This window comes from Parasteatoda tepidariorum, chromosome 6, assembly GCF_982258835.1.
Source record: "Parasteatoda tepidariorum strain Cologne lab strain chromosome 6, Ptep-v5.0, whole genome shotgun sequence".
Taxonomy (NCBI): Eukaryota; Metazoa; Arthropoda; class Arachnida; order Araneae; family Theridiidae; genus Parasteatoda; species Parasteatoda tepidariorum.
The window spans coordinates 175001-179974 of record NC_141760.1 but is presented as its reverse complement, the minus strand read 5'-3'; the positions used below and the strand labels follow the sequence as shown (position 1 = coordinate 179974).

The 4974-nt window shown below is 23.1% G+C and overlaps 1 protein-coding gene across 1 annotated transcript in view; it reads right to left on the bottom strand.

The window, feature by feature from the left end:
• Positions 1 to 232: 232 nt before the first annotated feature.
• Positions 233 to 4974, bottom strand: part of LOC107454758 (sister chromatid cohesion protein PDS5 homolog A) — a 70027-nt gene continuing 65285 nt past the window's right edge. Inside the window, exon 34 of the mRNA XM_043040559.3 lies at positions 233 to 391. The gene's annotated coding sequence lies outside the window, so the exon portion shown is untranslated. The remainder of the gene's footprint in view (positions 392 to 4974) is intronic.

The following is a 4974-nucleotide window of genomic DNA, read 5'->3' as shown; positions in this document are numbered from 1 at the left end:
AATTCTTTTTATAGTAAAAAATATATTCATTTCTTTATTAGTGGTACACAGCATTACGAAAAATTTAGAAAGGGTACACAAAAGTCATAAAGTTGGAAAACACTGCTGTAATCAATTATATTTTGCTTAACTATGTGTAAATAAGAAAAAAAAAATTCTCTTCTCACCCAGACTTTAATTTTTTTTAATAAATAGTAATTTTTTTTATTTTAAAAGCTAGCATTCTAAATTTTTCTTCTTCCATTTTTTATTCAAAATAATTTACAAAGAAAGAATTTTCTAAAGTTTACACAACAAATGGCTTATTTTATACATAATTACAATTGTTAATTTCTTAATAATTAATCTCTTTTACTCTCCTGAAGTTTCTTCTCCTCCCCTGTTGCATTTTCTTAAAAAAAAGAAGTATTTTGAATTATCAGAAAAATCAACTTTCTCATAGTTTCATACATACCCAGAAGTATTTCAAACTTATTAATAAAATCAGCTTTTCTAAAATTTCATATACATTAAAAAACATGTATGTTATTTTAAAAACTTTTATAGCATATAAAAATTTTAAACTTTTTACAAGACATGAAATCACAAATATTCACTGATACATCTAACAATTGTATTTTTTTTACAGTAAGTAGAAGATATTTTCCTTTTTATATCATAATTACCTTCAAATTTCATCAAAGCAAGAAAGAAAATATGGAATAATAATTAAAAAAAAAAGAGTATATATTTATTTCCCTCTTCAAAAACAGGATTGGCATGATTTAAATCATTTAATTAATTTTAAAAAGATTTTTGATTTATTACCCAATTTTTTTTATTTTAAGAAATCATTGTCTTATGACAAAAATATTTTTTAATAAAAATTATGAATACACAATCAAGAGAACATTTTCAGTTTATGTGTTTTTTTCTTTCTATGTCTAGTTAAATTGACAATGGAGGTTTTATATAGATAATTTATGAGAGGAAAATGTATGTAAATTACTAATTGATGTTCAAAATATACAAATAATAATAATAATAAAAAAAAGACTAAAGGTGGATTAAAGTAACAAGTAGCTTTGAAATACTATAATTTTTCAGTACATAATTCAACATTTCTCATGTAGTTTTATGTTTATTTAAATACTAGTACTTGTCGGAGCTAAAAGAGCAAGTTGGACTGTAACATTTAATAATTTTTTATTGAATGGGAAGAATGCTGGGAAGTTAAACTTGGTGCTCTACAATCTCGCCAATGAGGTCGCTGACAGTACTTTTAAAACTTATAAGTAGTTTGTGTTATAAATAATGACAAAAACTTGTTCTGCCAAGAGTAATAAAGATTGAATGATTTTCTCGTTTCTTGATCAAAATTATTCTTAATTTCATATTAAGCTGACCAATTGGCTTCTTGTCTTTACAAATTCATTAGGGTGTTTAGTGCTGAGCTTGAACAAACAGTAACTATGGTTTTAATTTTTTAGTGATTAGTTTCTAATAATTAAATACAGAAAACTTTTACATGATTTGGTTAGAAATTTTTAATTATTTTTGTTACGATATTGTTTGTTAATAAAAATATATTTTTAATACGTTTTGTATGAGTTTTGCTAGGTAAATGAGAAAAGATAAATCTTTATTTTTGTCACTTTATTGAGGAAGGAAAATATTCCCTGAATTTTTTAAACCAATTTTAAATTTTGTTTTTGATTTTTTGTAACTGATGACATACATTTTATTGTTAATTTTAAATTTCAACATATTCAAGTACATAAAACATAGTTAAAAAACACTTTCACTTGGTATTAAAACTGAAAATAGATAACTATTTTTCTAAAAAAATATTACAAAAATAAAGTAAATTAAGAATAGAGTAAATATAATACGTGACGGATGGCCTACACATTTTAGTTAATATTATGCTGCTATTTATGACAGATCAAAGAAAACTGCAAGTTATTTTCAGTCACTGTGGAAAATATTTGTTTTTTAATGAGGACAAAAATTTTTGATTTTGATAGTGCAACAATTTTAAGTAAATATCGAAATTTACAAAAGAATATTTTTGAAAATTAATAAAATTTCTAAGTAAACTTCATCAATGTATTAAAAAGGGAAAAAAATTAAATTTTTAACCCTAAAATTTCCAATTTTTCGACAGTGATAAAATTTCCAGACTTTTCACTGTTTTGTGACCATTTTGATAATCAAAATATGGTATAGAGAAAAATAATGAATTAAAGAGAAAAAAATTAATAAAATTGAATTGAATGTAATTTGTGTTATTAATATGAAAATAATATATCCTTTAATTTCCATACACCATAATGGAAATATTAATATTATGAGAATGTTAAATACTTATTATGACGAATTTCTCATAATCAAATATGAAAATAATTGTGATTTCTATTTTTTGAAAGAGGATAAAATCTGCTAACTAAGTATGGAAATAGTATTCTTGCAGTGAAGTACAAAGTATTTAAAGCTGACAAGCATGTAAATAACATTTTTGATTTTCAAAAATATATTTGACTTTATTTTTACACATGGTTTCTATAGATGAATTTTACATATACACAGAATATCACATGATTATAAAATTCAGATGTAATACTAAAACTTCTAAGAGAAAAAAGTCTTATCATTCATTATATTTCAATATATTTAGAATAATATCAATAAACAGGTATTCCAACTTTTGGTGACATTTCTATTTCATAACACTGTTATATATTTTCTTTAGAGTAGCAGAGATAACTTTTCACAATCATATTAAAATTCTAAATAAAATATAGAATTGCTATTTCATTTTATAAAATTTTTGAAATAAAATAGCCTACAATATTTAACTTCATACAGATTGACAATTAAGGGCCAAATTTTATAGAATGCTTCAAATTTAGTTAGTGACTAAATTAAATAAGTTAATAATAATATGAAAAGTTAAAGGTTTGTCTGAAAATAAGGGATAGTTAACAAATTAAAAAACCAAATTCACCATTAAAACAAATCATGAATTAAACTTTTCAATGCTAATAAAAGGGTTCCTTAACTTTATAGACTGGGCCAAGGTTCTAAGTCGATGACATTATTGTCCACATAAGTGGGGGGAAAAAAAGACTTCTCAAGAAAGCCTGTCTGAAGAACATTATTGAAATAATTTACAGGTAATTCATTTTTCTTTTTTTATAAATAAAATAAAATTTGACTCACAAGACTTGCGATTTCTGAAAAAAACATAGTGATAGCTATCACATAAAAAATAATGAATGACATCTTAAAATTTAAAACAATTCATCAAAACACAAAACGTGGAATAATTTCCCACCTTTATTTTTGATGAACCTACTTAATCAAGTACAAAATGTATCAAACAACATTACTAGAAATATATACAATGCAGCAACATATACATAAATTGCAACAGATAAATAATATAAAAGAAAAAAAAAGTGAAGTTTTAAAACTATCATAAAATAGTAACAATTTTTTTTTTAAATTTCGATTTTCATTTAATAAAAATCAAATTTTATAATTAGATTTTTAAAAAAAAAATTAAAAGCTTTATTAAATGATAAAATAATATATGTTTCCCTCAAAATTAGAATTAGAGAAATGCAATAAAAAACACACATTATAAAAGTTATTTTTAAGATTTTACAGCAAAGAATACCCCAGCCGCTGAAAGTCGTAGAGTATTTCACAGCGAAAATAAAATAAAAATATAGCTGAGCTTTTAATTTAAATGATTTAATATTCCTTCATTAAGTTATAGAATTCATCTCTTTTAAGTAACCTAATTAAATATTCTTTTAGTTATGAAAATTCTTTTACTACCTATAAACTCAGATAATTATTTTGGATTTTGACGTAAAAAATAATTTAATACTTACTTTTATAGTTTGGATCATAAAACAAAAATTGTAAATTAGTGATAAAAAATAATGTCATAAAATTTTTTGTTTAATGTCAATAAATTTAATTTTTGAATAATTTGTTTTCTTGGAAGCAGAAAATCTTATCACTATATCAAGGTTACACAGTGTCATATTTCTTTTATTAAATAACCATCCACAAATTTAACATTTGAATAACTTGCAGGTAAAAAAGTATTCAATTAAAACAAATGCCTAATTAAAAAAATGAAAATAACGAATTTTTGATTAAGTTTTTACAAGAATTTCCAACAAGAAACAAGATAAACAATCTTCATAAACAATATATCAATAATGACAAGCAGCGAAAATACTAAACAAAATATATTAAAGAAATACTATCCTTGCTTTACAGATATTACATGTTTTTAAAACACACTGCAGAATAAACAAATTTCAGTAATTATTTTAACAAAAGATTATGTAGATTTTACAATTACACATTAAAAAATTGGCAATGCAATTATAGTTTCATTAAAAAAGTTCCAAACTCACATTGGCAGCACCAGTTACTGAATAAATTATTCAAGATTGTTTTATCCTTTGATGAGATAAAAAAATATACAGCATAGCACTGGACATTAATTGCAATTCTTAAAAAATAAAAACACTGTATTCAATATTCAAAGAAAGCTTACAATGAATTAGATAAAAAGAAACATAGGTATTATAGGTATAAAATGATTTAGACACAATTGGAGTTCATGTGCCTCAAAATAAATTTAAATTTCAACAAACAATAATAATAATTATAAAGTATACTATAAAATCACTCTACAATGATAACTTGCATTGGCTAAATAGAATGGTTTTAAAAATGTATCAAACTTTTGGAGTGGTCAATGACAAAAATATCAAAAACAAGCACTCCAGTGTTTTAAACAAGGAAGGTATTTGAAGTGTCACCACCCCCATTCGTAGATAGTTCTTTTTAAGTTAGAAAATAATACACACTATTTATTTTGTCTACTTCAAAGTAATTATTAATGCATAATTTTTCAATTGCAATTTTTGCATTGAATGTGTACTTCAGGGCAATTGCGCCATTTAT